Below are 13,698 nucleotides of genomic sequence, written 5' to 3'. Positions count from 1 at the left end.
AGCTTTAAACTAGAGTAACAATATTTTATATATATTTCTAGTAGTATTTGTAGTAGATAAGGCCACGTTCGTGATATTGTTTTAATCTTAACAGCTAGACGAGACTTGACTAATAATTAATAATAATAATAATAACAATAATAGTAATGAGGATCTCTATTGTTTCTAAGTTTAGGAGAGGTAGTTTTTTCTTCGTCCACTTTTTGTTTTGTGTTTGTATTTTTTTTTTCTAATATTGAATTAGTCTAGGGGAGGTTTTCTGATGGGCGGTTGGATTATCTAGAATCGTTGGGGGCGGTTGCTGTTCGTGGTGGTGGCTTCGGGAGGGGTTCCCGGGGGCGGGCGATTGGCGTGTACAAAAGGCGAGCAGCAGCATGTGTGCCTGCCGATGTGGACGGTCCAGCCATGGACCAATCTGCAAGAAAACAGTAACGATGTTAAAATATGTACACACACAGATTAAAAAATGTATAGGATAAAGTTAATCCAATCGTAACATAATTGTAGCGGAATGGGTGTTCAAAAATTCGTCCAAAATCGATGGTTGGCGAAAATTCGCAGCTGCGCTTATTTAATTATTAACGAAAGGGTTGATACGGTCAACGGACGAAGACCATCAACATACATTTTTTACGTCCACTGTAATCACGAGAAAACCTTTTCTGGCCGCTCTTAGAGAATTATTACGCAATAATCCGTTTATTCTCACTCTCTCACTCGACGACTAGTTTACTTCTGAAAGCTTTCAACTTCTTCAATCTTTAAAAAAAAATCTCATCCATCATATGTACATCACCATTAATACTGCTTGTTGCATTATAGAATTATTCCAATTTAATTTATTTATATAATATTTTCTGCATAATAAAACTGTAAATTTTGATATGGTATATATTTGAAAGAAAATCCTAGATTATTTAGAATTTCGAAAGCAAGACTCATTATATTGGTATTGTTTACATTGATAACTAAATAACATAACATATTTGACAGTCGTTACTTTTGAGTTAAGTTGGAAATTGAAGAACAAAAATTAGTTTTTTTTTTAAGAAAAATATAATAGTAATTTCAAAATGGAAATTTTTAACCCAAAATAACGTGAGATGCCAAATCGAAGCAATTGACTAATGAAAGTCTAGTGAAAGTCATGGAAAAACAAAGAAAAATTAGAACACGGTTCTACTGATGGTTAAATTATTAAATTTAAGTCACAATTACTACCGATTTCAACGTTCTCGATTTGGGTTCTTTTTTACTCTATTTAATCACTACAAAATGAAACACAATTGATGAATTGATTGAATGTGTTCTAGATTTAATAAATTAGAGAAAAATACTTTTAATAACGTTTTTATAACATTACTAACGAGTACAGAATCAATTATGTTAACAGGAGGAAGAAATTCCAATAAATTTTATCATATAAATAAGGTAAAACTTCGTCGTGAGATTCGATAAACTGAAATGTATACAAAATGTATTTGTTCAGAAAAAAAACCTAAATCTCATTTTAACTAAATTTGGATTATACTAATTATTTGTATTTAATTATATTGTTTAGTTTTGTTTCTTTTTTTTCGGACAAAAAAATATTAAAATGTATATTTTCGGACAGAGAAAGTATTATTTAGTAATAATCTAATTGGAAATAATTGATTTCAGTAATTTTAAAAATTGCCAAGGCAACTTACATTTATTACTCAAAATTATTATGGTAACCATGGAAACATTATATAATAAGATTAAAATGCTATAACTACGAAATTCGATTCATTTATAATAATTTATAATTCGTTTTAAAATAATATTTCTATCCATCATTTCGGTTATTACGTTTGTGCAATTGGTCGAGACACACACACACAGGACCAAGCAATTTCGAAATTATCTATCGATTTATGCATTTCTAAGGAACAACACAAGAAAAACGAGCAGTCATTGTCTAAGGAAATATGTGTTGCGTAACAATGGGTAATAGCTTTTAGTGCATGCAATTACAATGATTAGAAGAACGCGAATCCACGCGCAAAAAAAAACACTTTTTTGCTTGACTTAAGTTAACGCTCATTCATCTTAAAGCCAACAATGAGTGTATGAGATTACGAATTATTTACTTATTGTTTTTTTTTAATCATCAACTTAACTTAATCTTAATCTTTTTTACAGGTCACAATTAAGAGTCTCATTAATGATATCATTAATATAATCATCTGATTGTTGTAATTGTTTATATTTTTTTTGTATTGGATTTTGAGAATTATCAATGATTGGATGCGTGTATCGTAACCATGGTCACAACCTTCGTGGCGTCGAAGTAAAAACACCTGCTTTGTCGTGTTCCTCGGAGCGATTTGCATATGCTGGAGTCGGTTTCGTAAACGGACTTAGCTGATGAGAGAGTTAAAGAGAGAGATAATCAATTCCTTCCTTCTTTCTCGCTGTACTGTTTCGAGCGAAAACAGAAACTAGGCCGCATGATGTAATTTTTTTTGCAATCAAATGTTAATAATAGCAGTAACGAGGATATTAAATGGTTCGACGACGAAATGTGAGTCAGGTTCAGTTCAAGAACGCCAATGAATATCAATCTAGACCAATTAATAATGTTTACTCAAAAGAAATAGTATTATTTAATACAAAGGACACCGAATTATTTGTTACTAAATGATACTATAACCTTCTACTTTATGATATTTCTGTAAGACTGTAGACTTTTTAGTAAAAATAGAAATATTATGTGTAGAGATAATACTGAATTAGTTTACTTAAATTACTGTTCTTATGGTAGATGTATATTCTTCAAGTATGAAGAACAACCTTGGAATTCTAATTCATATTATATAAATGATAAAGTCAAATAATCATTAAAAAAGTTAATATTTTCAGCACTTTTTATTTAAATGATGTTTGATTTAATGTCTAGACAAGATTTAATCTTAAGGTAAATCAAACATAATTAAAAATATACTAATAGAGTGTGATGATGTAAGTATATAGGTCCAAGTACTTTTCCTAGAGGAACTCCAGATATAATAGAAATTAGGGCAAATTATACACAAATTAATTTACAATGATCATCATTATCAACATTTTTCCTTTAATTGAATATTTTATGTTTCTTCCTTTTGAATTAATTCACTTTGTTTCTGTCGGTGGTTTTTTTTTTCGATAATAATTTGTGAAACGTACGCGATTTTCCAACTACTTTAAGTAGCGAGGATATATGGATTAATCATTAAGGACGTTAATACAATAACCCGCCGCCTCCGCCAGTTTATCCATCGAACATAACTTTGGTTTTTAAATATTTCATTCGCATTTTATGGATTACATCTTTTCTCGCTTCCTTTTTTTTTTCGATTCCATCACTTTTTCCTCTTCATTTGCTGTTGTTGTGCTCGTTTATGGATACGTGGACGAATGCGTTCGCATTGTATTCGTAAATGCACGTTCTACAAACTCAGCTTAGTGACCGACATCTGTTCTTCATTTATATTTATGGACGGGGGATAAATAGAAGGTAGCATAACTGGAATGGGACAAACGGACAGGTATCGGCGGGGTGTGAGAGAAGTTACATCTGTTTTTAACGGACGCGGGGTGGGTGGGTTTTGTAATGGCGGAGGTGGCTACCACGACGTCGGTGAATGCCGAGGTTACAACTTATTGATATCTGTGGGGCAGCGAGTGGGGTGGCGTTTGGACATGAGGCGAATCATTATTATATTTGTGATGCCAACCCATGCGGCTAGCTGTTTCTCTTTCCCCTTTTTTTTGGTTAATTAATAATATTCTCGGTGATCAATATAATTAAAACACCTGCACTTTTCTTGCGCGTGTCTCGAGAAATCTGAGAAACGTCCGTCGATATTTTAGCCACATTAATATTCACGTGTGAATGGAAATGTTCTCTTTTTCTCTCTCCATTTTCTTTTCCTTTTCGTTTCTATACCCATCACCCATCCGAAACTACAACCGAATTCCCACGAGCCTCCGTGCATTATTAACATGGATTATTCCAGTTTATTTTTTCACTATCTTATTGTCATTCCACCAAGGACATTAAACTTATTGCAAAATGTTATAATTTAAACATATTTCACATACGAAAAACGAGGGTATCGTAAAAAAATGTACTTCTATAATCATACATTTTCATAAACCCAATTCGTAATTGCTTTAGTTTTCTTCTTTTTTTTTTAGTTAAATAGATTAATTTTATTAATTTCCGAAGCCCTCAGCATTGTAAAATCATGCATTTTTTGTATAATTTCATGTATTTGATAATAATTTTAATTTTTATTGAAACAGTAAAATTACAAAATTAAAAAAAAACCTCAACTGCTTCAAAGGGCTATTGACCATAGGTCTTTCTGCCCTATATTTAATATTTATACATAGTTCTTAGTTACCTTGGTTACATGACCATATTTTTATAGATCCCAATAAGTTTATTTTTGTTAATTTCCATGGCACTCTTCATTGGAATTCTTTGCACTTATAACTTTTTTTTACGAAGCACCAATGAAATTACCTTACTTACACGATAAATCGTTTACTTGTTAAGTAGATATACGTTGTTGTAGCATTATTTATTTATTCTAATTTAAGTTTTTCTTTGTGAAAAACATTATTTGTATATTGATTTTTTCATGCTACAATTTAGTTTTTTCGTACATATTTATTAGAATGATATAAATTTAGAAAAATTGTCTACTTCGACTTATGTATAGAACTTGTAAATAGTTCATTTGCTGTTCCACTTCCCAAAATGAATGATCAATTGATGAACTACTTTTGTTATTAATAAAACTTTTTTTTAATTGTTAAATATTAATTGGTCTTTTCCAAATTGATATATTTTGATTACATGTCAGAAGAGTTAAAAAAAAATGAGTTTAATTATAAAATCATTAAAATTTAGATATTCAATATTAAAAGCTTGATTTTTAAATTGTCACTTAAAATTAGTTAAAAATTATATTATTAAATATTGGTTACATGACCATATTTTTATAGACCCCAATAGGTTTATTTTTGTTAATTTTTATGGCACTCTTCATTGATTTCAATTGGAATTCTTTGCACTTATAACTTTTTTTTACAAAGCACCAATGAAATTACCTTACTTACACGATAAATCGTTTACTTGTTAAGTAGATATACGTTGTTGTAGCATTATTTATTAATTCTAATTTAAGTTTTTCTTTGTGAAAAACATTATTTGTATATTGATTTTTTCATGCTACAATTTAGTTTTTTCGTACATATTTATTAGAATGATATAAATTTAGAAAAATTGTCTACTTTTTATGTATAGAACTTGTAAATAGTTCATTTGCTGTTCCACTTTCCAAAATGAACGATCAATTGATGAACTATTTTTGTTATTAATAAAACTTTTTTTTAATTGTTAAATATTAATTGGTCTTTTCCAAATTGATATATTTTCATTTCATGTTAGAAGAGTTAAAAAAATGAGTTTAATTATAAAATAATTAAAATTTAGATATTCTATATTAAAAGCTTGATTTTTAAACTAATAAATCCTTAAGCTTGTTACTTAAAATTAGTTAAAAAATTATATTATTAAATATTTGTTTGTCGATTTTAAAAATTGCATTTCTTAAAACTTTTGTAACATCCTCAATAATTATGTAATTGTAATGAAAAACATTGATTATTATATTAACAAAATTTGCTTTTAATTATTTGTAAAACTCTAAACTATTTGACAATTACGTAAATGAATATAAATCAAAAATTAATTTGAATGATAAATTTAGAATTTTACAAAATTATCCATAAATTTGAGTGATTTTTGTATGTATTAAAACTACAATTATTTAGATTCTTATAGTTAATAGATTATGTAAATGTTCAAATTAATTTAATTATTGAATTGATTCCAATGAAACTGCAATTATTTCCATTAAAATCAACATTATTGTCAATGTTAATATTAACTTAGTTATTGAATTTAAGATAAGTGATAAGATAAAAAGTCATTCAGGAATGTTCTTACGGGCACGGTATTTCCGGTGCGTATATCCAAGATAATTCACTATACCTCAGTCAGCACTTATCTCCATAGTTTTCAGTATACTTCCTCTCGTTTTTTGTGTTTCGTGCAAAGAGAATGCGAAATCCGAAGATAACAAAAATAAAAAGAGCGAGAGTGAGAGCACTTAACGAACGAAACACGACTTCACCGCAAACATCCTTCCACGCAACTGAACGTATCACCAGCACAACTACATAACATCCAGATAGACCATGATTAGAGACAGCCCCACTCCTCGTATCTCCGTACAATAATTACACAATTTCAATATTAATTATTCAACTTTACAAAGAAATACGACGTTCCCAAATACATTTCTCACCTGAATATTTCATTAATTCGATCGGAAAACTTTGAATTCGCTTTAAAATCGACTACGTTATTAGTCATTGTTTTCGTCCACTCTCTCGCTTCATTTATTATTTTTTTTGCTTCTTCCTTCGTTCTGAAACCGTGGCCTACTATCACTGTTGTAATACATAATTTATTTACTACTGGCTCGTGTTTATTTTTTCGTAATAAATCATTATTGTAGTCTAAATACATAATTACATATTTATCATATAATACAGTCGGTGTCCCATTTTGTGGATACATTTTGAAAAATTTACGAAAAATTTAATCTTTTTAGTTAAAATGTATAATGTAAATTTTGCAAATTATGACGAATTTTAGCGGAAACTCACAATGAGTTGTAAGTGCGAGTCCATTACTCAGTAACAAAAGACAAGCTAAAATGAAAACTTAGTTGCAGATATTTCATTTCCTTTCTATTCGTGAATCGAATAATGGATGGAAAAAGAAGGAAGGTGGTAGTAGATAGCGAACGTGGAACGATGACTAAGGACATGACATACTAATTACCAAAACAATGTAATGTAATGTTTCTCCTTATGTGTTTAACATTACCGGCAACAATGCTACACAATATTTGCCTCATCCAACTGAATCTTGTTATTTAAACAACTTCGCGCATTTAATAACGCAAATATTTAGAATCTTCTACAACACCTTCAATTGTTTTCTTTGATTTAATTAATGTAGAATTGACGATTTAAATGTTACATAATTTCTATAAAATGAACATTTTTTTGTTTCGTTATTACACTTGTGCAACATTTGTTTATGTCTCATCCTACACAATTCGCTTGTTGCATTTTCCATCTGAATATACACGAAACATGTATGTCATTATTGTTATTACAGCCATAAAAATATACAACGACGATTTAAAATTTGTAACCAAAGATACAAAAACTCCCATAAAAGTATTATGCTTTGTACACGTACAATTGTATTTTTTTAACTATATTACATTTGTAAAAAAAAAGTTGGTAATTATGCTTAAGTTAGATTAATTGGTTGCTTAAACATTTTGTTTAATTATCTTGTATTGCATTGATAAATAGTTATTAATTATGTGTAATGTAGATTTAGTTTATAAGAAACAACATGTTATTTTCTAATTTTAGGTAATACCAATTGTATGTGTTTGTTAAATACGATTGTTTTGTTATAGTTCACATAAGTTGGTAAAAGTTTAAAGTAAACTGTAGTTTGCTGTTACAATTTCCTACAAAGTTGTTATTGTATCTAAATATTAGTCGCATATTCACGGAATACGTATACTTCAATTAATTATTACCGCATTTTCCGTTATCTACTAAAATATTTACTATTAACTCTTATCATTAATGTTTGCTCAACAATTGATAAATTTAGTAAATAAATAATTAATTTTACTTCAACAAACTTAAAGTCCTATCGAAGAAATGAATAATACAAAATAAAGCGTATTACATAATAGAAAAGGTGTAAAAAAATGTAATTGTAGATATTGCTAAACCGTTTAGGAATATATTAACTATTGAATAAGTCATATGATGAGAATCGATACAATCCAAGAAGTTTTGATGGTACAAGGTATAATTACGCAAATACATTCCTGTTATGGACACGTAACAGTTTTAGTCTGGATATGAATAAGCAAAGATTGGATGAAATTTTAAAAAGATTGAAACAGTTTACACGATTTATTTGTTGTTTTTTTCATGACAAATCGCGAATTGAAAGCGGGGTCAATCTGTTTTGATTGAAGCTGAATTGCGGAATGGAGCGCAATCTAAATGGGATTCAGCTGAGGCGAGAAGAGAATTCAGTGCGTCGCGAGTGTACATCGATATGACAATGAATGAATTAGTGCCAATAGATTCAAGAATAGAACACGTGCGTGGCCACTTTATCAAATGGTCAGATTATATTTCTAAATTGCCGTTTTATAATTGATTCAACGACACAGATCTAACACCACCATTCGTTGTTATTACTTACCATTTCGCTTTTAATCGATACACGGAATGTGCGTGCATTTAAATTCCTTGATTTCAATTCAGCTTAAGTTATCGCACCAAGATTAGATTTTATTGTTTCTCCTGTATTTATGTGCTTGCCTCGACAATTTCGATCACGTCGCTCTCGTTTCAGAGCGCTTAGGTGAAACATATAATAATGGCATCAAAGAAAGTGTGCTGCTTCGACACAAATTGCGTTTTCGACAGAAATAACAGAGGCTCCAGTTCAAAGACATATTTAATCGTGTCATAACAAAATAATCTTGACAAATTGTTGTTTTCCTTCAAGCAGGAAATATTGCGTATTCATATGCAATAATATTTCCATTTTGCTTTTAATCGACTCTGGAAAAGAGCGTTCGAATTCCTGTTTCGGCTCATTTTCAGTACAGATTCTCGATTAGTCACCGCGCTGAGATTAAATTTTATTGTTTTTCCTGTATTTATGCCTGCACATGTGTCCGCCTCGAAACAAATAACAGCTCTAGTTTAAAGAAATAATTAGTTATGTGATTAACGTAATCAAAACAAACGTTGTTGTATACGTGAAAAAGAGATAATTTCACATAATGTATCCATTATAATTTGCTGACAGTTTATGTGTAATGTTAATTCCGATACATACGTGTCAATTAACCATTTGACATAATTGACCTGTCACAATTTGACGTTTCAAACCTGTCAGTTGTAACTAATTTTATTATTAATTGACGTAATTGTCGATGCAATTTATGATTAGGTTATCAATAACTCTTTCAGTGCGCGAGAACAAGACATAAACTAGATGTCTCCAAATTAAAATACATCAATCAGACGTTCCAATGTTTCCGATACATACGTGTCAATTAAACGATTTGACATAATTGACCTGTCACAATTTGACGTTTCAAACCTGTCAGTTGTAACTAATTTTATTATTAATTGACGTAACTGTCGATGCAATTTATGATTAAGTTATCAGTAACTCTTTCAAGACAAGAAATAAACATAAACTAGATGTTTCCAAATTAAAATACATCAATCAGACGTTTCAATGTGACATAATTGACGTGCCATTACACTTGACGTATCGTGACGTTTTCAAAATTGATGATACGTTGCAAAACTTATATAATTAAGATTGATTAATTAATTAGTATTATCGGTGAGATCTACGTGATAATCTCGCGGAATCGCGTTTTCTCCAATATCAATTCGAATGGATTGCATTTTTGATGCGCCGGTAAAGTGTGTGGGAATCCATCGCAATCACATTAACGAGAAAATCCATAAACCATAAATGAATCAACTTAATCAACGTGGATTGCCGCATTAATTTTTCACCTTTCGTAATATTTCTCCGTTCGCATTTCTTCGTTTATGTTGATTTTTATATTTTATGTTGTTGTTTATTTTTTAAATTACTTAATGCACAATCAATGAAAAATGTGTTTACTAGATTTCAGGATTAGTCAGAAAACCTTGAGAAAAGTAGTTTAGAGGCTTTCCGTAGCTGTTTATAATAATAGTTGATAATTGATAAACAATATTTTTATTGTTAATTAAACTATTGAAGATTTTTTTCTAAAATTTGAAAATTATTAAAAACTTAATTATTTTCATAAAAAATAATAGTTCCACATGAATTGAAAAGTAATTAATGATTACTTTATAGAAATGCAATACTTAGTAATGATTTTTGTTAGTTGAAAACTGCTTAAAATTTGTACGAAGAAGTATTCAATTGTGATGATTCAATTGAATACTTCTTGCTTTCGGTTTTTAATTTGTTTAATTACGAGTTTATTGTTATAGGATTGATTTCTTCAGATTACGATTGTCCGATAAAAGATCTACTCTTTTAGGTCGCAGGTATTTACGTTGATGAGCAAATAAGTTAATTCGTGGAGATTAGATATCGAGGAGGAGATAAAGCCAGTAAATAACCGTGGGTTATGTGGAGCGACGGAGATAGAGGAAACGCGATGTTTGGTAACTACATTATGAATATATACCGGCTGCCGTTTAGGATTAAATATGCATTGCGAGGAGTTTGATCATTGGCACATTGAAATCATTGATACGTAATTCGGTGAGCTTTGGATAATGTAAGTAAATAAATTTATCAAAGAAAGCGATGATTCAAAAGTGTGTGATTCGGTTGTTTTCTCTGTTTCTTTACCTTCAGCACAAGTGTGGCATGTATTCACGGTTGGTTCACCAAGTGTCGTTCTGTCACTGCAGGTGTAGAAGAGACGACGACCATCACTTTGTGTTTGTTGTTGATGAAAGTGCGATCCGGTGGTTCTGTTTGGATGGACAGCTGCCACCTGGCTTCCTATCGCGAAGCGAACTGAGGTGGAGGAGGATGATGATAATGTTTGGGGAGCATGGGAGAAGTCGCGAGACGCGCAGATTTTCCGTTACACGCGGTGCCTCGTGAATAATTGAAGTATTACTTTGAATCGTCTCTCCGGAATATTCATAATGGAACGATTCAATAATTCAAAGCCCACATTTCCCTTTTCTTCATCCCTTCTTGTTCTTTTTATATGTGTGTGTGTTTTGTTTCCGATTACAAAAGGTCCCTAAACTGGAGTTAATTGAGCAGGAAATTAACGTAAACTTCCTTTAAACACATGAAATGAATCGACAATTATGAAAAAAATAAACAAACTTTTTTTTTATCTTGCAAAATTAATTGCAGCAAACTTTCTTACGTTTTTTTTTTAGAATTATGTATAAAATGATGTTACTTGGTCATAAACAACATTATTTTATTATCAAACGAAACATATTTATATTTTGTCGTAATTTGTTTTTCTTATTTTTAAAGTTTTCATTGTAAATTTGCAAATCGTAAAAATATTTATCATTGACTTCTTACGTTTCTTTTGGACGATAACAATTGAATCGAAGTGTTCCATGACCTGAGCTAATGTCAGATTTTGACATTTTCGTTAAATTGATTTCTAGCTAATTGATACGTAACATTCATAATCAGAAAACTCATTAAATCACTTTAATTTAAACTATTATTATAAAATTAATCACAAATAGATTAAAAGTGTTAAATTGTTCATCATATATATATATATATATCTTCCAAATAGGATTTTATAAAAACAAACTTTTTTTTATCTTGCAAAATTAATTGCAGCAAACTTTCTTACGTTTTTTTTTTAGAATTATGTATAAAATGACGTTACTTGGTCATAAACAACATTATTTTATTATCAAACGAAACATATTTATATTTTGTCGTAATTTGTTTTTCTTATTTTTAAAGTTTTCATTGTAAATTTGCAAATCGTAAAAATATTTATCAGAAATATAAACTTATGCAATGGAAATTCATAACAATTGGTGTTCTTCAAGGTAATGTTCTGGGTTTGCTAAGAGTTTAAAAGTAAATGCAACGCCGGCAGTATCGATTGCAAATGCAATCTTTTGAAAATACACACACACACACATGGTTTTACGACGGTTCCGTTTGCACAGGGCAAGTCCTTTAATTACATAATGAAACTAACAGACTTAGTTGCTTTTTTTTTCTCTCCCTAGGATATTCTAGGTGGGCCAATTTAATTAAGTCCTGCGATGATGGGTGTACTATCTCTCCGAATGCGCGACACCTCCTCCTCCACCACCACAACCTTCCCTTCGACTCAGGATTTGGCGATAAAAAAGCAACCCCCCCATAGAGTAATCGATCTGAGCAGAAGAATAAAGGCCGACGAGAGTATATAAATAGAATGATCCTGGTGATCACCCGCTTGTTTCTATTTTAATTTTCATGCAATCTTCGGCCTCGCTCGAACTCTCACACCCTTTTCGGTAGGGGTGCAACACCCTTTCGCGCGAACAAAATGCCATGACATTTTATGCACAAAGCAATTCCGCAATGCTCGACGGGGTTACTTCACTTTTCTCTCTCTTTCCAACAAATACACACCTTTCATTATTGTTACATATAAGTAGGGCGACCGAAATTGCGTGGCCGGTTCTCTCCCATATTATTTACTTTCCTCCACCCTCTACACGAATCACGCCATTTGTCAATTAAACGTCACTTAATGAACGAATCATGTGCACAAGAAATCGCCTATTCATTTCATTTTTGTCGACTCTTTTTTTCTGGAAGAACACGTTAAAAGTATTTCGGCAACTCGAAAACTACGCTCATTTGCATACGGAAACAAGCCCATTCATAGACGCACTTTCATTGACTTCTTACGTTTCTTTTGGACGATAACAATTGAATCGAAGTGTTCCATGACCTGATTTAATGTCAGTTTTTGACATTTTCGTTAAATTGATTTCTAGGTAATTGATACGTAACATTCATAATCATAAAACTCATCAAATCACCTTAATTTAAACTATTATTATTATTGATATTATAAAATTATTCACAAATAGATTAAAAGTGTTAAATTGTTCATCTTACAAATAGGATTTTATAATTATAAATGGTTTACATCGCAAATTCCCATCACAAAGTGATGCAGTTACGCGGAGCGAATTTGATTTGTGCAGCAGCATCAATCTCCAATAAACCAATGAGCGCGCATTTAACAGGATTTGCGTTCAGAATTCATCAAAGCCAAAACATTTGCACCTCTCGACACAGGTAGCTCGACGTAATCCGCTTTCGTCATTGTTGTCCAACGGAGAGGGCGCAAAGCCCAAACGCAATGTTAAAGCCGTGCACACATACACATACACTTGGTTGGCGACGACTTTGCAATTTGCAAGAGGGTTGAAAATGGAAAGGAGGTCAAGCGTTGCCCCATTAAAAGAAGAAGGTGTTTTCGTCGCGAATTGCTTTTGCATTTGGAGCACCTATTATTAATATCGCGGAACATAAAGTGAGTATCCGAAAACCCGTAGTCGAGTTAATGCCGTTTCGTTGTTTGCTTTAACGCATTGCTATGTAAATTTAATGGATTCTATTGTCTCGCATTTGCAGAACTCAACAGTAGTATTAAAATGTAACTAAACTTTAGATTTGATTGTTACAAGTCCAATAACACTTCCTTGTGGAATACCATGCATAATAGTAGTGGAAGAAATATAATCCTTGTAGAAAACAGATGAATACAGTATTTTTATCATAGAATATTGTCATGATACAGGAAATATTACTAATGCATATTTGTAATATCCAATTTATTTAATTAGTCATTATAAAAAATGAATGTTTCTATATAAATAATTATATTTTATAATCATATTTTACGTCATCTATTGCAGATTAATCTTATCTAATAACTTCTTCAGTGAATATAGTTATATAAGATT

At 30.8% G+C, this 13,698-nt stretch overlaps 1 long non-coding RNA gene across 2 annotated transcripts; it reads right to left on the bottom strand.

Moving 5' to 3' along the window:
- Positions 1–224: 224 nt before the first annotated feature.
- LOC108565666 lies at positions 225–11,068 on the bottom strand. 2 transcript variants are annotated; one of them, XR_001891183.1, is made up of 2 exons: positions 10,577–11,068; positions 225–415 (listed from the first exon to the last, which is right to left on the bottom strand). It is a non-coding gene; the product is annotated as an uncharacterized LOC108565666 (long non-coding RNA). The 2 variants fall into 2 exon arrangements; XR_001891182.1 differs by lacking the exon at positions 10,577–11,068 and adding an exon at positions 6,026–6,246.
- Between the last annotated feature and the right edge of the window lie 2,630 nt (positions 11,069–13,698).

This window comes from Nicrophorus vespilloides, unplaced genomic scaffold (genome assembly GCF_001412225.1).
Source record: "Nicrophorus vespilloides isolate i.1.1-1 unplaced genomic scaffold, Nicve_v1.0, whole genome shotgun sequence".
NCBI classification, from domain to species: Eukaryota; Metazoa; Arthropoda; class Insecta; order Coleoptera; family Silphidae; genus Nicrophorus; species Nicrophorus vespilloides.
This window is presented reverse-complemented; position numbering and strand designations above follow the sequence as displayed.